The sequence below is a fragment of the Mixophyes fleayi genome, chromosome 1 (genome assembly GCF_038048845.1).
Source record: "Mixophyes fleayi isolate aMixFle1 chromosome 1, aMixFle1.hap1, whole genome shotgun sequence".
Taxonomy (NCBI): domain Eukaryota; kingdom Metazoa; phylum Chordata; class Amphibia; order Anura; family Limnodynastidae; genus Mixophyes; species Mixophyes fleayi.
The window spans coordinates 147,197,571-147,222,461 of record NC_134402.1 but is presented as its reverse complement, the minus strand read 5'-3'; positions in this window follow the sequence as shown (position 1 = coordinate 147,222,461).

The following is a 24,891-nucleotide window of genomic DNA, read 5'->3' as shown; positions in this document are numbered from 1 at the left end:
AAGGCTGGCCTGTGAGCCACACCCAAATGTGCCTTAAATAGGCTTGATGGACAGCTGCTATGACAAAAAGGCAATATTTTGAAACAAAACCAGAGAAAAACAAGCCTGCGCTCGGTATTTTCCACATTATATATGGTACCAGCTGCTTGGCAATAAGCCCGCGCTCAGTATATCCCATATTGTATGTGGTACCAGCTGCTTGGCAATAAGCCCGCGCTCTGTATATCTTTTAAATGCATACTAACAAATTCTTTAAACAAAACAAGAGCCAGAACTGATTCCACAGGATCAGTACTCCAATGGGTACAGTGCACTGCCAGCTACAGATAGCAGATGGCAGTGTACCATCAACACTGACAACTACAACATGTAAAAATCTGCCTAAATGAAAAGCAATAGATGAAATATAGCAGTGAACTGTCATTGACAACTGCACATTCTTTGTCAGTTACTGCAATCAGACTAAGTGTACGCTCAAGAAAAGTTTTAATTTTGTTTTTCTGCTGGTGCTTCAAATAGTCTTTATTTGTTTGACTGTTTTCTCCACTCTGGCCTCATTCCTTAATATTGTACATTCTCCAACCAATTGACTTTGACTATGTCCCTCACAATTCTACCTTCTCCAACCATTGACTTCGACTTTGGCCCTCATGACCCAACACCTCAGGTCTAAGCGGCTTGTCCTATTGTGGGGAATCTCTGATAGCTACCCCAGCCAAGTCATTCTCTGGGAGCAGCAAGCACCATGACAGTTACCTCAACTGAACTTACACCATTGACTACAATGTCCTGTGTACTACAATGTACAATGTATTCTGTCCTTTCAACAAACATTTATTAATTTAATTATCTTTGAATCAAGAAGGGACATTCCATGAGAAGATGAAAATGACCATTGTTTTTTCAAAATCATTATCACGGTTCAATTTTCAATTATTTTGTTAGTTAATACCTCAAATTTAATATTCAAAAAAATAATTTTGCACAACATTTATAGTCTTAAATCATGGTAGAAATACATATGCTGGTAGCTGTCTACTGAAGAGGTTTTGTTTTCAAAGTTGCCGCCATTACATGTACATCAGTTGTTTATGTTCTGCAAGTTCTTAGTGAGTCTGGATGATATTTAAAGTGTTTACTTCAAGATTCAACTGAGAATTTGCTTGAAAAGACAAGTGTTTCTAAAGCAATTAACTTGCAAAAAGAGAGTGCTTTAATCGTCCCAGCCGTGACAAAAAACATACTAATGTTTTTTTAGTGAGATAATGGTTTTGAGGTTAGGTGCACAGTTGTTTAGAAGTTAGCATTTGCTTAAGTTCCTTACCTCTTAAAATCATTAATTGAATTATGCAGTTGCATTATCGTGATTTTAACCTTTTTAAAACTGTACCGCCCGTGACAGATTGAACAATAATACTTGTGATGTTCCAGTCAAACTTTCCAAGTTCTATAAGCTGCTTACATGTGAAATGTCACACAACGTTTGTGTGTGCAAGTATCATGCAAACTTCACGTACATTGTCAAAGCAATCAGCAAACAAGATACGAACTTTCCCAAAGAAAAGACAACTGCTTGAATTTGTTTGCTGTGAGCCAAAAAATTAAGACTGTATGACAGGTAACTTCACTACAGATCTCAGAACCTTAATTTCTGATGCTGTAGACACGTATAACAACATTAGCAATGGAAAGCAATTGATTGTCGCGCCCAAACAGTTGAGACTGAAGACCCACTTAAAGATGGTATTACTGCTTGTACATGGTTTTCAAGAGAAGAAAAACATTCCTTTGCCATAATCAGTGATTGTCTTGCCCACAAGTATACTGTATTTGTCTACCTGAAAAGAATTGAAACTTCATTGAAAAATGAGTTCAATTTACTAAACATCAAGATATTTTCCAATGGGGCAGCAGCCAAATTTAAGAATAGATTTACAATGTCAACCTTTGTTTTTCTCAAAGATGACTTCAGTGTGGAGGGACAATGGTGCTTCTTTGCCACATCCCATGGTAAGGGGATGGTTGATGGGATAGGACCCGTTGTAAAATGTGCTGTGTGGAGCAGAACTAAACAGCGCAGATTTAAGGTTTACAATTCTAACGATTTTGTTTCACCAGCACGCTCGTCAGTGAAAAATGATGAAATCATATGTATCTCGTCTGAAGAAATTGAAGAAAACAAGAAAATGTTAGATCAAAGATGGAAAGCTGGAATTGGTATTAATGGGTTACAGTCACTACACTATATATAGGGCCATGACAGACTAGCTTTGATTGTTGGGTACACTTTTCAGTCGGAGCACAAAATGTTCAAAGTTTTCAAACTGTGAATCTCCCAAGTGTGCTCTGATCCTGAACCTGACAGTCCTGAAGATTGTACCTCCCGACTCAAAGTTATTCAAATATAGCCACCTGAATTTGCCGATGTAACAGCAGGGACATTTTTGCTACTACAGTTCAAAACATCTTCCAGAAAGACTACTCACTACAGATATGGCATTGCACAGACCTCCTATGAAGATGACTGTTTAGGGAAAATAATGTATTTGAAGGTCGTTGGGGAAAATGGTAAACTGTTCAAAACAAATGAACATTACATTAATTTTGTACATTGATCAGATTCTTGCAGTGTTACTTACACCAGTTCTTAAAAAAGTGAGGCGGTATTTTTTATGAGTTTCGTACTATGATAGATGTATTTGAACAGGGTTAAAAGTGGAATGTAAAAACAACAAAAAAATTGTAATCAAAACAATAATTTTTGCAATAAAATTAACATGTTAAATGACAAGAAAATAATTACATTGCAATAGAAGTCCACTGTTTTTGTTTCACATACATAAAATGGGTGCTACTGAGAATTATTTTGCACTGCATCCCACCCGTGACACGTAGTTGTCCCACTCATGACAAAATAAAAATCATTACTTTGCATAAAACTAATATTTTTTTTCTAGTTTTTTTTTGTAACATATTCTACACAAACTTTTTACTTCACAATGGGTAAATTATACATTTTATCCCAAATGTACATTCACAGAGATTGTATAAAATTGTTCGTTATGTGACAAATTATGTCTATTTTCTGTCCCACCTGTGATGCAACTTTGAAAATCGATAACGCCATAACTAATGGTGCAAATAAAGAGTTACCATACACATCTTATAATACCATGTACACTGTATGTAAGCTCCCATATTAATGCAAATATACTTCATACTATGAGAGAGAGCCTCTTTTGATAAGAAAACCTCAGTACCTCAGTGCAAATGTCCCACCCGTGACAACGGAATCCCTCAGAACAAGTATTTTCAGATTATTATTTTTTTTATTTACTATTTCAAGTGCTTTGCTGAAATCTAATTAAGCTATATTCACTGATCTTCTCCACCCTATTACTTTAGCTAGAGTAATAAAATGCATAGTGATGATTCCTCCTTTCATGTACTATTAAAGTCATTTTAGCCCTTACCAATAAAACATTGTCCAATGCAATTGTTGTGGTTCCAACGCACAATGTATTTAATTGCAAAATATAGCAGGATTTTACAGCAAGCCATTGTTACACATTAAAGATGTTAAAATAAAGCAAAAAAGTAAAAAACACCGAATACATTACATTTTCCTTATAGTGCTTCACCCAGGTCCATGCATGTTGTCTGTAGTCAGGCTAAGAGAGAAAGAAAACCTTACGTTATAAAACAGCTTGATAGTATCCAGTTTCAGTAAAGAAAAAAACTACTGATGATGTCATGGCATGTTTCCATTGGTTCAGGATTCAGGACAGTCCAGTGTAATGCAGGTCATAGGTCATTACCACCCAAGTGAAAGAATGCTATGAATGCCATTAATGCTTACTTCGAGGGTTAAAAGGGGGATAACTGCTGACCATTCCATTCCTCATTTTCCTAACCACCGGATGTAACATGGGTGGGAGAAACGTGACCAATTATGTGCCAAACTATGTTTTGCTGCCCATAATATGAAAGAGTGGCCATATTTGCATCTTTTTGCAGGCTAAACCTAGGACAAAACATATAGATCTTCATCAACATATGCACCAGGAGGAGTAATACATGACCGGTTCAACCAGAATATAGACAAGGCAAATTTATTGAAACAGCAAGAATGTAAGCTGCTGCTACTTTAAACAGACCCTACTTACTAGAGGGCACAACCAACATAAAAGAGCCTGATAAGGCAAATTTATTGTAAACAACAAGAATCTAAGCTGCTGCTACTTTAAACAGACCCTCCATAATAGAGGGCACCACCAAACGTAAAGTAGCCTGACGCCAGAGCTCCGTAAGAACCCAGCACAACCTCTTCACTTTGAGAGTGCCATAGGGTAACATCGGGAAACTCCCATACTGAGCAATGGGGCACCTGGGTGGGAAGAAAGAGAGGCTGGTAACCCAAATGAAGGTAAAAACGCATAAAACCCCAGAGGCACACCACTAATCAGGCCTTGAGAAAAAAATGAAAAAAGTCCCTTCATGCCCCGTTCAACACAATGAGCAGCATAGCCTTGCATCACCAACCAGTAGAGGAGAGAAAAGTAAGCAGTGAAGGAAGAAGAGGGGAGGTTTGGACAATGTTTCCTTATGCATCAGGCCATATATACCTCTTATAAGCATGTGATTTCCATCTCCCTAGAGTGTGAATCTCAGATATTGATGTGTCCCTAGCTGCCGCAGCATTAGCTGCCCCAAACCGAAAAGAATGGGTGCCATATTGCACTATTAATAGTAATATTTCCAGATAGACACATGTAAGTGCACATATTGGACGTGGATGCCGCTGGATGCTGCAGCAGTAGCTGCTCCAATCCGAAAGGAATGGATGCCATATAGCGCAGGGTCTAAAACAATGAGGGCTAGGGAGTGCTTTAGGAGTGCATTAAATTGAAATTTCGTCAATGGGTATTTATCTAAATGTATTAACCATAAATCACAGTGTTTCATAATGGTCTGCGGTAGACTCAGACAGGGACAAAATCAGTCTTGCCAAAGTTTGTTGGTCTATTGGCCACCGGTTATCAATTATTGCTAGATGTATCTTAGACTACACTTTAAGTGCTTTTGAAATAATGAGTTTGATGTATATTGCTTTCGTACATGAAATGGAAGTGCTCTTTCAGCTGTAGCTGTAGCCCCACTAATCCCAATGAAAATGGTACCAAATAGCATCGGGTCTAAACCCACGTATGCTAGCCAAAAGCAGCGTGTAACTGAAGTTTTGGAAGGGGGAGTGTGTCAGCATGTATTAACGACAATGCACCCCCGTAGGGAAGTATCCCTGTCAATTGTGAATCTACAGCGACCAGGTGGATAGCTGAGTCATCATTGGCGAACAGGTAATCCGACGCCCACTACTGGATTGGGCCGTTGTTCTCGTTAACTTGCAAACTACTATCAAGGAAACAACAATTATATTCCTAGCCAGCCGGGCAGAGCTATAAACAAACAAAGCCCCACCAATAGGAACCAATCGCAGTAAATTGTTAGCTCACAGGCAGTAGACCAGAACCATGCCTGAACGGCTCTTGACTTCAATCACCTTAAGTGCTGTAAAGCAGTGATGAAAAACAGGCTAATGCTGCGGCAGTAGTCACCCCAAACTTAATGTCTGGGTGCCATCATGGTGCCAGTCCAAAACGATAAAGTCCATGGACCACATAAAATTAGTCCCATAGCATCACGTTAACCACATGGGAGGGGGATCTGTAGTCCATCAATTAAAAGCCACATATAGGCGATCAGCGATACGATCAGATCAAGCAGGGGGTCACAGGGACCCTGGGGAAAATACCTGGTTGGTTGCTCATGCCCCTATGATGTGGCCCAACCTGTGTGCCTACCATCAACCTCTGTGTAGGGAGCGACCCATACTATGTAGCGTGATTGGTCCGCTCTGCCATTCCTTGTAGCTATTGAACTACCATCTTCCTCCATGCTTTACCGCTTTAATGAAAGATACTACGGAGACTGCAAACCTATGTGAAAGGGTGCCAGCGGTAGAAGCCCATATACTCAATGGCTCGCTGAAATGATATCAGAGGTCAGTCGGGGGAGTGTGTCTGCATAAAAGTGATACCTTATGGTGATGAAATGCTAAAGAGCTTGAATGTGGTCATAAAATTTTTTACTGAAGTGAACCCTAAGCCGACTTCTCAAGAATGCAGGACTATAGCCAACCAATGAGCCTGGTGGTCCAACAAAATTATGAAACGTGCAAATGAATTGTGTTAAATCGGACGCAGAACAGTCAATGTTCTTATAGAAGGTCTGGTATATTGTCCTAAAAATCTAAAGCAGTGTAGTGCAAGCAAAACTAAGTATGACTCCAAAAAATAAATTAGTGTAGGTCGAATAACGGAGATAAGCTCTTTGTAGATCACTGACAAGAAACCTTTTATGTTCTACAATCATGAAATCGAGGACTTGCTGTAGGTGTCTAAGGTACTTCAGATCAACTAATATACAAATTTGTGTAACTGCAGACGTATCCAAATGCGCATCACAAATCGTAGAACACCAGCAAATAAAAGTATATATTATGTCTACATGTATATGACCAGCATATTCTCTGAGGCATGGCCCAGCTATTTTCCATGTTTGGCAAGTCCCAGAATGGTGGGTGGTCAAGGGAAACTCATTATTATCACCATTATTCCTCCTACCCAGGAGGCGCACAAATACCGAATAACTGTTGTGCAAGCCTTAAGGGCACCAGTATCCAGTATTCGCAAACCATCAGGCACTTGTTAACCGTCTGTCTGCTAAGGCATTCATCTACCTTAATGAGAACCTATAGCAACCCCCTAAAATAGTGTCTCAGCAAAGGTGGTGAAACTTGTAAGGAACATTGGGTCAATTGGCCAAGCATCGGACCTAGATAATATAAGTGATCTGGGAGGTACAGTATGTCATAATATAGCCTCAAAAATGAAAATCAGTGTATGGCTAGCACGAATGAGATAAGTATGCCCCAGGAATTAACTGTCAGCTTACATTAAATAACGGAGAGAAGTTCCTTAGCTGTATTGATTAATGAGCCACTCCCGCTCGCCGTCCCGAGTCTGTAGCATAGCCTTAGCTTCTGTGTTTATTGACCCAAAGGGGAAATAATGGACCAATTTGCATCCCTTGGTCATGAGGCAACTATGAGACCTCAATGTAAGATAGGTGTCACTTCTGTAATGTACCTAAGAGAAGAGCATACTGTTGGCCGTAAATTAAATCATAAAACACCAATGCCTGAAATCAAACCATTCCATAGCAAGTGGGTGAGGGCATAGCATTATTGTCACTGTATGAAAGGCAGACACACATCCTACGGAGGGGGGCAATGCCTTATAAACCTCCACCACGATATCCTTGCCATGGATGTAGCCAACAGAACCTCGCTACCCCCCTGGGCCTCTATCTGCGTGGCTTCGTGCTAATTGAGGTGTTCTATTATCTAGCTCAGGAAGTATGTGTGTAAAGAGCTTTGACCGATTATGCGGACCCCAACCGTGTCTGGTGACCCGGAAATGTACTATAAAGCCTGTGGTGTGGTGTAATGCAAAATGCCGCACGTGCGCCATACTCACCAGGATGCGTTGTCAGTCTCACGTTCATGGACTTCCTTTGCTCATGCATGTCATGTCACGCGGAATGCATATATCCTCAGCTCTGCTCCACACTAACCGCTGTAAAGAACCTGAAAAAAACTGAAAACAGGAGACACATTATAACCCAGAAATGGGTGCTCCTAATTTCTGTGGGAGACCAATCACAGAGACTGTTATGTCCTGAGCGCACTGGAGAGGAGGGTGGGGGAATGATTGTCTGGTATGTAGTTGTCAGGAGCACGTATACAGAAATATACACACAAATTTGCCTACACCTATACATATATACATACACATACGCATAAATGAACACACACACCAAAATACACACAACACCCACACATAAACATATATACTTGAAAACATATATACTCAAAATGTACATATAAATTATACATATATATATATATATATATATATATATATATATATATATATATATATCTGTTTCGTTTGTTCAAGAAGATCAGTAGTCAAGTAGTCAAGATGGATATACACCTGACGACAATAAACTTATGTATATAAAAATATACTAGAGGTAGCGAAGGTACCACTGTTGGGTATGAACATGATTGTGTTTTTATATGGTTATAACAATATTCTATGATGACTAAGAAGGGTTCTAAATTGATTAATTGTTTGGTATGAGTGTGTTTCTATTCATAAAGAATGAGAGTTTCCTATGATAAGTTTTTCCATATGTTCCTGAAACAGATAAAATGATGTAAATAAGAATGAAAATTTAGATATTATGAAAGGCAATAGTTAAAGTATTTGTAGCAACAGTATTCATATGACTTTGTTAACATCTCCATAGGATATAATTGTTTAGCAAGAATTGGGTTAATAGATGTAGTAAGCAGTAGATTTCACTGTTAGATATAAAAGTAAAATAAAATAGCTTACTTTTGATATGCCAAGATTAATTCAATATGTCTTAGAAACTTGAAAAAGGAAATGTTATTGTTTTAAACTACAATATATGCATCCTACTTCATTAGAAAAATTCTATATGTGAAATATTCACTACTAAGAAGTAAGAATTACCACATAATAAGGATAATTGGAAAATTAGAAGTAATATTTGGAATTTTATTTTATGCTTTTGGAATTTACCTAGCCAAATATGGAGTAAAATAATGCCAATGTTATAGATAAAATAGTCAACAAAACTATGTCAGCTCTAGATAAAGATACTAGACAAAGATAGACAATAACACTACAAAATAGAATAGTTCTTGACAATCCCAAAGATAAAGAATGAAAAATTGTAAACATTTTTGAAAATAAAAAGTAAAAAATGACAGGAACAAATAATTAGATTATAGAATCTTTATTTGGATGTTGTTGTTCAATTCATGCAGGGAATACTTATTGTACATTTTAGTCGACCATGTATCTAGATGTTAATTTGATTGAGATGTTGTACAGCATGGGGTATAATTTGATTTCAAATATTGTTGTCTAGAAGTAAATGTTTAAGCAGGTTTAACCATTTAAAATATTGGTATTAATCATGATAATAATGCTTTTACTTATTGTAAAAGAGAGTGGCATGACATATAATGATCAATGAGTAAATTAATCATATATTAAGAAATATAATATGTCTAAATTTTAATATCTAATGTAGTTTTTATGAAATTTTTTTTAGAGTAAGCTTAACCAAGCTGAATTGACAGAAATCCTATTGCATAGCTGTCCACATTTGTAAATAAACAGGTTTATTTTGATGTACAGCTACAAGTCTATTCATCAGATTTGTAGCCACACACCCTGTAATATTTATTGAAAACTTTTGTGCAGGAGAAAATGTCTCATAATATTTGAAGAACATTGTTAATTATCAGGATATGCAGATTGATTTTTTTTTTATTGAGGAGCAATATCTAATATATATAAGCCTAGCGGCGTGTGTTAGTGTGTGTGTGTGTGTGTGTGTGTGTGGAAAAAAATATTTTCTCAGAAAGGGCTCATCCAATTGACCTGAAATTTGGTATACTGACATTATTTGACAAAAAAATTATAATAGTGAAGTCAGTTAACTTCCATCATCCCCCCTTCCCCCCGTGGGAGGGGTAGTAAAGGCTAAATTTACCAGTTGAGGGCTCAAACTCTTGACCGTGTGGGTATTTATTTACCAGAGCCTGTGTTTGGTCATGGAAAATTGTATGTCACATTTTCACGAGTACGGAGAAGCAGTGATGTGAAAATGCAGGTTATGAATACTGCCCTTCAAGGAAGACTGATTGAGCACAGCGATAAGGTGTTTAGCAGAAACAATGTGTATCGAGAGGTTTTAGAACAGTAAGACGATGGAGATTAAGGATGTCGCAATGAAGATGAAGGATGAGGTGATGGAGAAGAATGATGAGGTGGTGACATGTGGACAAAACCACGTTAAAAAAGGGCACTTACGTCGGGAAGTAACGCTCTTCCCCTGAGGAGGCCTGGCCTAGCCCCAAATGCATGACAAGAACCTTTTTAACACCTTAAGTAGCTTGATTTGGCTAGAATGCATGAGTATCATGCACGGGTTAACTTGTTTCATATATTTTGCTTGTTTCACCATTAAGTTGGCTGATATGGCGATTTGATAAAGGTTTAATTATATTGAAACTGCACAAATGTTCAATGTGTTCTCAGCTTGACATAAAAATGAGAGAGAATGAAGGAAAAACGAAACCAACTTTAAACTTCACTATAACCCTGCATTATACTCCATATGCCTTGCTGATACTGTCTTGGAAGAAATACAAGTCTGCCAAGGAACAACTTTCTATTGTTCTGATACCAAGATGGAGATGATAAACAAGACCCAGTGTTCTAACAATAGAGATATCAGGTAGGCAGGTTCTGTAGGTGAGAATATTATTAGCTCAGTTTTGAAAGATTGTTTTAGGTGTTTTAGGCAAGTGGACATCCAAGATGAAATGACACAGACATTTAGTAATGTGGGCCAACACAGATAGCGAAAGACTGAGGTTCTCTAACTGACAGAAGAAGCGAAAAAGAGGTGGAGAAGAGGGATAAGTAGGATAGAAACCAAGCTAGGAGAGTGTCTTGAATGGAGATGTTTGAATGAGAAAAGAGTGTGAAATGCAGAGATGTCCAGAAAAAGTCCCACCTAAACCACAAATTGAACAGTATTTTATTGTAAAAATTTATCAGAAAGCATGTAAAATGGAACTTTGGATATCACAGGCACGCTGGGACAGTGGGGAAAACATTAGAATGGCATAACATGCCGGTCCCAAACTAGCTTGTTTGTGTGGTCATTAAGGTATTAACTTAACCCACGGCAAATAAATGTTTAAAATGCAAATAAGAGATACTGGATTTATTGTTTTTTAGCGTTTGGATTTATTGTTAGTTATTGTATTTAGTGTTTTGTTTAATCAATGTAATATTTTGTAATATACAGTCACACAATCAATACTATTTTGATTTAAAATGGCATTAGGCCAACACATTTTCCAATTAAAGGATGATTAAATGCTTTGTCCTTGAATTAATAGGCTAATTCATCCCAAGGCCTCATACACATTGGTGTTATTTTAAAATGTTTATCAAGAATTTTCAAAGCCTACTAAATGCCAATCATGCCTGGATAATAGATATAAACACCAATTATCACATTTTCTGACCAACTAAACAGCAGAGAACACAGACACCTGTTTAATAGCTGTCAGAACTGCAGAGAGACTAATAGTAAAATAGATTTAAAGCATGTGACTAATAGAACCAATCACAGTGGGGGTTGCTATTATCAATTTAACAGGTAAGGTAATTAAATGTTTGCTTTTCCATTAGTTTTAGGACGTCTCTTGAGAAAGACATTCTATGTCTCACCCAATCAGCCATTAAGCTATATGTCACACATTCTTTATATCTTCTATGGTGCTTGGTGCTGATGCTGTTTTTTATGGTTTTTTTCTGAATATTCTTATTGGATTTAACTGTGCTGGCCTCAAAATGGACCTTTGGATGGACTATTTTTAACATTATACCAAATGTGCATCTCCTCATACACCAACCCTTCTATGCAATTTTCCTATGTGGGCAGTATTACCTTTGTTTATATTATCTCAAAGAATACCTTGTTATCATCCATTGGAGATTTCATTGTGGACATGTTTTAGTCTATAATGGATGATCATGGCATGGGGATTGATGAGGTTTGTTTCAAATATATATATATAAGAAGGAGAGGGAGGGGGTCTCATTCAAGCACCTGGTCAATATTTAAAGAGTTAATGAGTGTAAAGGTATCACATTCTAGCTATTGTTTGCAGCCCCTAAAACTTTTATGACTGGTAATGCTTTTCTGTTCTAACTAGACCAACCTATATGAGCCCAATAACTAGTGGGAGGACTTACAATTTCAGCTGTGGTATAAAACTATGTTAAAGGTTTAACTTTCTGATGTTTAATAAAATAATTGGTGTAAACTTGGTGTAAGACTGTTTTTTGTTTATCATTATTGATATGTTTACAATATAATATATAGATTTCAATCTAAGATTATCAAATCTTCACCTGTTCTATTTTGTTCAGGGCTATTGTTGACTTCATCTTCTCCAGTGTGTGTTCCTTCTTCAAAGGTTTTAAATCTTTCCATTTTTCCAATTTCAATAGGTATATGATTTGTTATTCTAGTCTCTGTCCTTTAAAAAGCTTGGGCATTATTACCAATCCAAAATGCTCCAGGGCACAATGATTATGCACTTGATTCTTGAAATATCTTATGTGTTCATTGTTTAATTGTGTTTCCTAGATACTGGAGGCCACGTGGCATGCCAGTACATAGAATATACAGTTTGTATTGCATGGCATTCTTTTATTGTGTGATGGGTGCTTTTGGAGTTTAATGTGAATTCAGTTCAAAGTTTGGTGTTGATTGTGTTGGTCTTTCTGGATGCCTTGCATTTTTTACAATTATAGAGTCCACTTTTCCTTCCACCTAAGCAGTAGTGTAGTGTGTTATATCTGGTGCTTTCCTAAAATAATTTTTTGGTATTTCTTGTAAAGTCTCCATTAATTCAGTGTATTTTAGAAAAATTGGCAAATGTTTTATGGTGATATTTTTTAGATCCTTATGTTATGCGCTAAATTGCGTGATGAAGCAATCTTCCTCCTTCTGCTTGTGAGGTTTCTGTTGAAACATTAGAAGTTATGCTCATCCTGAGTCTAAAACTTTTTTCCGACCCTTCTGGATGTCTACTTCCTTATAATTATTTTCTAGAAACCTGGATTTCATGTCTAGTGCTTGTTCCAGAAATGTCTCCCTCCTCTGTAGGCATATAAATTGTCCACCTGGGATATTTTGGATCCACTTTTTTTTGTGGTTACTTTTCGCGGACGAATAGCTTTTCAGTCAGCTTGTTTTATAAATATCTTTGTCTGCATGGTTTGATTATATACATAAATAAGTAGGTAAAAAAAATCCATCTGTTTTGAACTCATATGGGGCATGAATCGGAGGGAACTCTGATTACAGTTGATATAAAGGAAGATAGTTGCTCTTCTGTTTCTTTCTAACCGATAAGGGCGTTGTCTCTATATCTCGACCATGAAACAGAATGTTCAACAGAGGGATTTTGGGTCTATCTCCTTTCACCTTCTAATCTGGCCATTATGTGCAATCATAATTGTTACCTTGATTGAAACCATCAGTGACTTCTTTAGACAGATGCCTCAGCAATTTCATTAGATGATTCTGATGATTTCTCTTCTAAGAATTCAGATGTCATAGTAATGAAAAAATTCAGGATTAGCATTAACAGAAAACTAGAATGGCATTAACCAAAAGGAGATGGGTTATAATGAAGTAAAAAAATAAAAACAATAAAATGAGCAATGCTATTAAGGGGAGTGTAAAGGATTATAATACAATTCTGCAGAGATATATACAAATGATGCAAACAGTTGTATTTAGGAGGATAAACATACATTTTGTGTACAGGGTGACTGCTATGCAGTCTGTGATTGATTGATTGATTGATTGAGTGTGACTGCTGTAGTGCTTGCGTGTCCAGCATAGCTGTGTTGTTTGCATATGTATATGTGTATTTGTGTGGGTGCTCTGTTGACAATGTAAGAGAAAATATTGAGTTGGAATATTACTGTGGGATGTACACCTGGATGATAAATTCAACAGAAAGAGGCTCAAAACTCCTACCCTAATGGCGCTGAAATGGTTAAACTTATGTATCTAACTTCTCTTCTTACAGATTGAAAACTTGTCAGCAGAGCAAATACTACAGAAAAGAATGTGTCTGCGCGAGATGATAAAATAGAATAAAATAAGATTTCAAGTGACTCACATTCTCATACAGAAAACATATAACCACATTTATTAATAAACAATGTAAACACATAGCAAATGCAGAGTGTAATATATATAGATATAAATGATGCACCATAAAAACAAGGATATGTTCAATAGTATCAAAGAAATTGAGAACTAAAATAATTGAGATGTGCACATAGAAGTCTCAATATTAATTACTCCATTATCCAGTGATTGGCTGTGACCTGAATAAATAACCTTGGGTTCCTTTGATCACTTACTTTCACACTTTTTCGGATTCCAAAACGAGGCAAAAGGTCATAGTGACGTCGTCGGATATCGGATCTCGGGAGTTTTGGATTCTATAAATACCACCCTCTACGGCGATCTAGCGCTATTTGAAAGATGGATACAGAAGGGGTAGGACAGAGTGTAGAGCAGTTTGGCAGGCAAACTTACAGAAGTGAAAGAGGAGGATGGTTGCAGTGTTAAAGAAGCTCCATTGCTAATTGTCATTGCTGAAATACAGGACTGAGGGTCTGGGGTGGGTAAATTAGGCTGATGAATTGGAGTGAACATTTGGGATAATGGTGAAGGAGTGAATATTTGGGACATTTGTGGAGGAAGGTGGGAAGTGTGATGTTGGAACTGGCGGTCTATGAAGCGTGAGAAGAGGTCGCAAATATCTGTGAGGGTGGAACTAATGGTTTTAAGGTTTGTGTCTATATTGGGCTCAAGATGGGTGAGGGTAGTGGAGATGTCCTGGGTATTATATCTATTTTGGTCATTGGATTCTAGTCCCATTATGCTCATTTTTCCCCCATTTTTAGTCCCCACTTTTCCAAACCAACAGTTTCACCTTCTGCCTCCAGCCACTCCTGCTTCCTTTCCTGCTACATCTCTGCCTCCATCCTACTGTCCTGCCCAAACTCCTGCCTACCCACCGGCTTTCTCTCCTACTCAATCTCTGACCTACCCTCCTGCCCATCTACTGGCCTACCCTACTGCCTGCCCTCCTATCCAATCTCCTGCCCCCATTACACCCTACTCTCCTGCCCAACCTAGGGCACACCCTCAAGCACACACTTCGGGACACCCTCTGGCCCCTCCTGCCCACCCTCCAGCCCCTTTGGCACACCATTTGTCACACCCTGTTGACCCAATGACCTCTGCTTCTTCTCCCGAGCCTTCCACATCACGGGTCAATAAATGAGATGAGCAGGTTTCCAAAATAAAATATTTCTATAATTAAAAGATATTATGCATAGATACAGCCATACTGGGCGAAGCAGACATACGCCCAGGGTCTCAAATGTCAATTAAATTCCATGTTTGATTAAGTCATTCTTTTATAGAAAATGTTACTCATCTTTACTTAAAACACACCTTCCCAGCTTACATCACTGCTGACACTTTAAGTCTCTTTCATTAGTCTTCATTAAAGTGACATTCTTGGAGGGGTCTTTTGGAAGGGTCTTCTTGACCTTATTTGGAGCAAATATGTCCTCGGCCTGTTATTGTGAAATAAAGAACATGTGACCCTTACATAACTTGTTGTGTAATATGTAGAGTAAAGGTCAGTACTTTTCTTCTTAAAAGCACAGGCACATAAACTTAGATTAGTTTTGTATTAGTAATATACAAGTTTATTTTTGATATATATAATTTGATATATATATTTTGTTAATTATAACTTCGACAACAGGCAAGCCACAAAAAATAAAAATAATAAAATTAAAATAAATGCATTAAAGCATGTGAAAAACTATTCAACAGGCATGTGACATTTGAAAATAGAGAAGCATTGTTAATGTGGCTTCAAAAAAAATCAATATGGTTTAGAAATTTAAAACAAAATGCATATGACCTCTCAAGAGAAAAACACAGGTAAATAAATTAATTTTCTAACTATTATAATCTTTTACAACAACCACTTTAAACAATTGTAAGGGTGTGCACCAACAACTGTCTTATAATGGTTTGTAATGAGAGAAGTGTATGCAGGTGTATGGTCAGCTGTGTTTATGACATGCCAAGAGTGACAGAGTTGTGTTTATCTAATGCTGCCACTATTGCCGTGGACTTAGACATGACCCGAGCTGGTGCAAGTGTTACATGTTGTATTAAATTGCAGCGTTCAACAGAGTATTAATCAGACATATACAAAGGTTAACGCTAACCTAGGTGTCCACCCATCCCACCGCCCCTGTTGCCTCCCAGACACGTTAGGCTTCGTAAGTGGTCCTTACGCTTCTTTTCACAAGTACTTTGCTTAATAATACATCAGTATCTCACTTGTTTTCATACACAAGTCCCGGTTCTGGGCATGCGCAGTGTGGTTTTGCGCATGATACAGACAAAATCTGCAGATACATCTGCGAATGAATCAGGCCCATAATGTCCACATTACAAAAATACAAGTCTGACTTTCTATTAGGCCACGAAAATTAGGATAACGTGTGTGTGTCATTTTTTATTTTTCAGAATAAATACTTCTTTCAAAATATATACCATACTTGCCTACTCCCCTGGAATTTCCAGGAGGCTCCCAAATTATGGGGAGTCCTCCAGGACTCCCGGAAGAGTAGGGCCCTCCAGGTCTTAAAAGTTGGCAAGTATGATTTATACTTATACTTCTGAAGAAAAAGTGCTTTAATATTTTTTTAGAGGATTCATATGCAAAATCATGTAATCAAAATCACTTTGGGGTTGATGCAGAGTTGGCCGCATTTGCACCCCAAATCGCAGAAGCAAGTTGCGTTCACTTAAAGAGCTGCAATTGCAAAACTGCACCTGTTGCATATGTGCCTTGTTTATGCCAGGCATACGTCACGGACACTTACTCCCCTGATTATAACCATTTGTTTTGTTTACACAATAATGGAGCCTGGGCCCCCGGTAACCTGTACTTGCCACCCACCCCCTTTCTGCAGCCCTGCCCATTCCCTCCCCCATCCCACCTATCCAAGTGCAAGTGTGTGTAAGTTCCAGATTCATGCAAATCTGTATAGACACATATACGTGTGGCCACTTATCTGGGCATGCGAAGAGCGAATACTGGAGTAGTACACATTCTGCTGCAGTTGCTTTGTATTTTTTTGTAGCAATGCTTTTCCAAATTGTGCTACGTTCAAAAGTTGGAAACGCTGTAGTAACACAGAAATGGAAACAGTAATGAGCTACTTTTAAAATCTTTAATTATTAATCAAGGACATATTATGCATCGGCACACACTATACATTTTATGTAGGACTGCTTAATACGATCTACAATTGGCAATGTTAATAAAGTATATATTTTTCATTATGGAAGAGAATATGCTTATGATACTTGAAGTTACATTATAAGCTGGACTACAGATGGCAGCAATTTTATAACATCTGTTGCATATTTATAAAAGTAAACATCTTAAAGGCTGCTTTAAATAGTGTTATGAGTTGTTTATTGGTATTTTACTAAATTAAACCTATAATGTTGAATACTAAAACCCACTGTAAGCTATTTTTGAATTGTAACATTTTTTTATAATGTACAATACTTTTTTCTACTAAAACTTGTTTTAAAGAACACAAGAACAAAAGATAGTATTCAGTATACCAAAAGATTACTTAATTTTTTTATACTAACATGAAAAAAAAACCAAATGTAAAATGTACTGCTTTAACTTATCCCTGGTTGTCAATACAGATTTGTAAATACTTTCATGGTCCACCTCTCTCCCAGCTCGATGATGTCTTAGTAAAAAGGATTAGCCCAATTTTGAAGTTCGGTGCTTTCCTGCAGGTCACAGAATTTAATTAATGTACGACTCTTATTTTTTATTTAAATAGCTGGTTAAAGCAAAGAGTTAATTTTTTTTGTTGAATATCATGTGAATATTTTTTCATTATTACGTTTACCAGGTAGGACCTTGTTGGGCCCCCAACACAAGGCTGTGGGCTATTTTATTATGATGCCCACACATATAGACAGTATACATCATAAATAGACTCTATAGCTAGTCACCAAACCATAGTAAACACTAAACTATTGGCAGAACACTGCATTGCCATAGCAAAATTTAAGGTAGGGCCCGACAATGCCTCTCCTGCCTCCTGGACCTCTGCACTGCTCACGTGCTGGAACTTCACTGTCCATGTGTCAGACTCAGTCTGCTCTTTCATTTGCATTACCAGGCCTATCTAACCTCCGGACCCCTTTGCGGCCCCATCACTTGCAGTGGCACTAGTTCCAACACTGATTATAGTATCACTCTCTTTTGTTTAGAATCATAGATTGTTTTGCTGTAATTTCCTCTTGGATGAGTCAAAAACATTTGAAACTAAATCTAGATAAGAGAGAGTTTGTACTCTTCACTCCAAGTATCTCATATTCCTAATATTTTCCTGACCATCAATAATACCTCTAAACAACTTTCTTTCCATGATCACTGTTTTAGGGGTAAATGTATCAAGCTGTTGGTATATTGTCTATTATACAAGCACCTCCTTTTCATTTAAATAAATATTGTGCAAGGTATGATTGAATTTTTTTTAATATAGAACATATATATATCAAAAACATCAAATTTAACTTAGAAACTATGTATTGTACTAATAAACATAGTCTGACAGTGTAAAAATACCCTACCTAGCTCCCATTCACATTGAACATACTAAAGAGAGAGAAAGATGGCTCTGAAGGTGAGGGAAACTGGCAAAGTAGTGCACCGGGGTTCCTATATATATAAGAAATAAAAAAAAATATTATATATATGGGCCCTGCAGCCAAGGGGGCCCGTCAGAGGCAGCGAGAGAAAAAAGTTTCTGAAAAAAAGAAGAAGAAAATACTTACCTTGCTCTCAGCTGGCGATCCGGCTCCCTCCCTGGTCTCCTCCTCCGTGCTGAGCTCTGCAATGGATGCCGGGCGGGTGTGATGACATCACGCGCGACATGCACTGCGAGCGCCGCACGGAGGAGGAGACCAGGGAGGGAGCTGGATCGCCAGCTGAGAGCAAGGTAAGTATTTTCTTCTTCTTTTTTTCAGGAACTTTTTTTTTTAGCTGCCTCTGACGGACCCCCTGGGCTGCAGGTCCCCCGGGCACCTGCCCATCGTGCCCTATAGAAGAGACGGCCCTGTTAATAGGCACTCCCTAACATAAATGTTTTTTAACCAGTCTATCAACAAATCAATGTGCGTATATTTGCATTTTGTGAATCAGGCAGGCTGCTTCTTGCTTAATTAACTTAACAATTTTTTTAAAAATAGTTTTCTCATTTATTTTATACAATTTATATGTATATGTATGTATCTGTACTACAGGTGCACTATGCATGCATGTCTTTAACATAAAAAAAATATATTCTTATTTGAATGTATTTATTTTTTACAGGTAAAATGTGGTGGCAGTTGAACAAATGGAGCTTTGCCGTGACCTGGGAGCGGAGGGCAGGATAACAAAAGTGGCCAAAGTGACACTTAAATTTGTCCTTGGATAAAACATTATTGAACATCATCCCCTGAATGACTCAAACCGCCAGTCAAACTTAAATGTCCCAGTTATTTTCCTCCTTACTCTTAAAATAGCATTTAAGAATATGAATCTATAAGGACATTTAATAAAGATCTACCAGAAGCACCAGGTTCATGTAAGTGATCTTTGAAGTAAATATTACCCATCCATAAACTATGTGGATGCAGAGGTCATTTAGTTTTGTGCACACATGTCCTGTTAGTGCAGTGTTGGCTAACCTGTGACACTCCAGGTGTTGTGAAACTACAAGTCCCAGCACACCCTTCCAGCAATAAGCTGCTATATATTGGCAAAGCATGCTGGGGCTTGTAGTTTCACAACACCTGGAGTGTCACAGGTTAGCCAACACTGTGTTAGTGCATAGATTGGAGCACACACACATTCAGCACTTAAGGAATTGCCCACATAAAAGGAGGACTACTGTAGTCACATAAAAATGAGTATAGTGAAAGAGCAAAAATTTTACTTCAAAGTCTTGTTTTTTTACCACGATTCATTAATTTCAATATATTATTTATCTTATAGAATACTGCTTGTTTAAGCATAAATGATGTCATATATTAACCATAAGAGTGAAAGAGAACATTCTAACTATATTTATTACATGACACATTTGGGTGTTCGAATCATTTTATTACATGGGTATCTGTGCACTTAAAAATGAAATTTTCTGCATCAAATGCATCTGTTTAAAATCAAAACGATCCTACTGAAAGTATAGCATGACTACGGTTTACCATTATCTTATGATCACCCATAAAATAGTTATTTTACAGAGGGAAAGAGGTTCCTTGTAAATGTGCCCTCTACATCCTTTATATTACAATGAGACATCCCCCCCTACAAAACCAAATTTAATTTTTGCATTCTATATGCCACCATCTTATCATGCAGATCCATGTTCTTCCTATGTGAATGGGCTAAATTTTGCAAAAATAAATGCATGACGTCACAAAACGTCATGTGTTTCAGGATTGCAAGTATGGACTTTTGTTAGGGACAATTATTTATGTTTGCAAAGAAACTGAAAATGTCTAGAAAATAATAATTTACATTTTATTAATTGGATAATATAATAAAGTTATGTATATCTTCGAAAGCAATATGGAATCTGTGTCTAATAATAAACATATAAAGATCATAAAGTATTCTAACAATGAAGCCAGGTAAATTAAAATTCTAGACTGAACCAGGTAGATAAAGTTCCTCATGGGTGTAGCTTAAGTCGTGTCTCCAATGCACAGCCATGTTTCAAATAAACTATCAATAAGGAGATTTGCCTCTTTAGCCCTTTCAACCTGTAGGGCAGTAGATTGCAAGCTCTTCAGCATTCAGCACAGCTTTGTTTTTAACTCAATTCATAATTAGAGAACTGATAGTATGTTTTCATAGGTTTACATAATAAAGGAAAGTGTATACATTAGGAAACTCCCTTTGTTTCAAAACATATGAAAGAGGTTTATAGAAATCAATGCAAAGCTCAATTTCACACTCTCTAGTATAGAGGTTAAGAAGAAGCTTAGAGGTGTAAAATCTCACAACAGTTTTCTTATTTTGCATTGTTTTATTTGAAAGAGGGATTTTGCACATGAATTGCCCAAATGACATAAAGGTTTATGAAACGTTACTTTATTCTTAAATCCATTGAGATAAATATATATACCCATCAATATCACCATTTGCATGAAACAGGAACAAGACAACTCACCATAAGTGTCTTTGGTGCAGAAGAGGTTAACTATATTATAAAACAACCATATTACAGGAAATATCATAAATATATGGCATAAACCACCTAAATCTGGATTTAAGAGTCAACGGTTTCTTTTAATTATATATTAAGCACAGAAGACAAAAAAAACGGACTGGTTAACAAGCGTACCAAAAGACTATTAGAGAAGGAAATATTTAATTATCACTAGGGTTTACCCCCAAATAAATTCAAGAAACACAAATGGAATGTGTTTTTGTGAAGGCAGAATAAACTTGAGGATAATATAAAAATCTAAATTTAATTAAAGAAGAGATCAATTACATTTTACAGATGGAGATGACAAATAAGTAGTGAAACCTCTTTTTTGGTGCTCATATTGTATGAACACCTGTGGTTTTGTAATGATATGAAAATAAATGAAGAAACTGTTGTAGAGATGATAGAATATGTACGCTACGTGCACAGAGCCAATGATTTTGTGCAACCATTTGTTTACAAAGGGATGATTTAGATATAGGACGATGTTCAAATTTGAATACAGAAAGGGGTTTCAATATCGAAATTCAAATAGTAGTTATTGAAAGCAGACAAATACATTTTGTACATGTTAAAAAACAAACAAACTCTAAACAATCGGTTACGATACAACAATGCATCACATAGTATTATAGTTTTATAAGTCCTCCTTAACTTAGATGTCATTTACCATTCTAGAGTACAGTATTAATAGAAAAGTTATGCTGCTGTTAAAACAAGTACCAATGAAATTTACCACTTACAGACTGTGCCAAAATATGTTAAACTAAGTATGCTACACTAAAAAGTAGCCAGTCACATTGTCATTATTACCTATATTATTTTTAAATTTATTTTTAACAAAAAACTAAGGCATTAGCAGACTCTTTGTTTCCAGAAGGACAAGTATTATAGTAGAATAGTGCTACAAAGTATGGGCATTTTATTAACCAAAAAATGACTAGTACATAATATGTGACCCCCTTTTTCCAACCCTGAAAACTAGCTTCTGACATCTCCAGTTGAGGCTTATTAATGTGATTTATTCACTAATCACTATGAGCAACACTTAGGCTGATCAACACAAGCCCAGGTGCCTCTAAGTAGAGTTAATATAAACAATTGTGGGACCTCAGAGATAGCAACTATACAATCCCTGTCCATTATACCTTAACAAGTATTGGTAAATACCAAAAATATAAAGTTTAATTAAACTTTTTTTTTATCTACTCCTGGTCTTCCTAGTTCCTTCTGAAAAAGAAATGTATAACTAATTGACCTATTTTGTGCTGAAGTAATGTTTATGCCAAACTGTCTCTGAACAATAGTCACTGAAACATATTTATCACTGTTGACAATACCACTATCTCATCTGTTCCCCGACTCTGCTGTCTGGCTGTCAACCTCAAAGCCTCTCTTTCCTTTGCCCCCACATTCAATCTCTTGCCAATTCCTGCTGCTTCCAGTTAAGCAACATTGCCCGCATCTGGCTTTTACTTTTCCAGGTGGCAACCAAATCTCTTATCAATACACTGATCATTTCTCATCTAGACTACTGTAACCTTTTTCTTACTGGCCTCCCCCGCTCTCATCTCACTCATCTTCAATCTATACTCAATGTTTCTGCCAGACTTATCTTCCTTTCTCGCCACTCCACAGTAGAGGATTAGCCATAGGACCTACCAGAACTTTTCCTGGTAGGAGGGTGGTCTCAAGAGACAACTGAATGTACTTTTTGAGCTTTCAAAAACAAAAAAACAAATTAAAAACACTCATGTATGTGTAGCGCAGAGTGGTACTAAGTGCTTGCTTCTCCTTCGGGACCAGCCACCTTCCTTAATATGGCAGTGTCCATCACTCCCTACCTCCTTCTATCTGTGTGGCTGCATGCAGTCTCTGTCCAGTCAGTGGTTACATGAGACCACATGACAGGTTCTGTCCCATGTGTGCAGAGAGGGGAGTCTCCAGCAGGCACAATAAGGTAAGTGGGGGGGTTCTAAAGTGTGTTATGCTAAACTGTGGGAAGAAGGGGGGCTGCTAAATTTTGTGAAGGAGGGGGGCTGCTAAAGTGTGTGAAGAAAGAGAAGGCTGCTAAAGGGTGTTATGCTGAAGTGTGTGAAGGAAGGGCTGTTAAAGTGTGTTATGCTGAAATGTGTGAAGAATGGGAAGGGACTGCTAAAATGTGTGAAGCAAAGAAGGAGAAAGGGGGCTGTTATAATGTGTGAAAGAAAGGAGGACAGTGGGGGCTGCTGTAATGTTTGAGGAAGTTAGTGTAAGGTGCTATAATGTGTATTCTCTCTATTCATCTCTATTCACACTCCACAGTGGCAGATTAGCCATAGGACCTACCAGAACTTTTCCTGGTAGGAGGGTGGTCTCAAGAGACAGCCGAATGTACTTTTTGAGCTTTCAAAAACAAAAAAAACAAATTAAAAACACTCATGTATGTGTAGCGCAGAGTGGTACTAAGTGCTTGCTTCTCCTTCGGGACCAGTCACCTTCCTTAATATGGCTGCATGCAGTCTCTGTCCAGTCAGTGGTCACATGAGACCACATGACAGGTTCTGTCCCATGTGTGCAGAGAGGGGAGTCTCCAGCAGGCACAATAAGGTAAGTGGGGGGTTCTAAAGTGTGTTATGCTAAAGTGTGTGAAGGAAGAGAAGGCTGCTAAAGGGTGTTATGCTTAAGTGTGTGAAGGGGGTTGCTAAAGTGTGTTATGCTAAAGTATGTGAAGGGGGGAGGCTGCTGAAGTGTGTGAAGGAAGGGCTGTTAAAGTGTGTTATGCTGAAATGTGTGAAGAATGGGAAGGGACTGCTAAAATGTGTGAAGCAAAGAAGGAGGAAGGGGGCTGCTATAATGTGTGAAAGAAAGAAAGGAGGACAGCTGGGGCTGCTGTAATGTGTGAGGAAGTAAGTGTAAGGTGCTATAATGTGTATTCTCTCTATTCATCTCTATTCACACTCCATCCCATCATCTGCGTTCGGGCAATAACCATCGCCTCTCCTCCCCTCCAATAGCCTCAATTCACTCATGTAGCCAAAATTTCTTCGGAATGATCTACCTCATTCTATCAGAACATCCCTAGCCTGTGTAGCTTCAAATGGGCTTTTAAAACCCACCTATTCATAAAACCCTTTCAGTCTTCCACTTAACCACCTCACCTAGTTGGCCACCGCACTCTCTCATCCCTTCATCCCCCGTTCTCCTTCTCTCCCTGTTGTCCTCGTGTCCCTGTCCCCGTTTCCCCCCTTGTGTCATCTGTATGTCTGCCCTTCCCTTTAGGTTGCAAGCTCCTTGAGCAGGGCCCTCTTTCCTCCTGTTTCCACACTTTTAACTTTGCTCACCAGCTGCTCTGCCCAATGACTCCAGTCTTGCATTTTTTTCTGCACCTTTTCATTGGCTCTTAACCTGTTAACTGCACCCACACTCTGACACAGGTTTTCAGCCTGTGTTGAATTTACCTTGCTCACCCTCACCCTTTCTGCCTTTCTTATTAGCTGTGCTTTGACTTACCAGATTTATAGTGTTACTTGGCTATTGTACTATACTGTTCTACCTTCTACCTTGTTCTACCTTGTACTGTCCTATTGTTTAGCCTGGGAACTAAAAAAAAAGACTATTGACTTGGAATGTGCATCAGAAACTAGAGAAATCAGTTCTAATGCATTTCATGTCAGTAAGTAACATTTTCTAGAAAACACACAGGGAACCATGTCTTACATTTGATAGCATGTGTAAT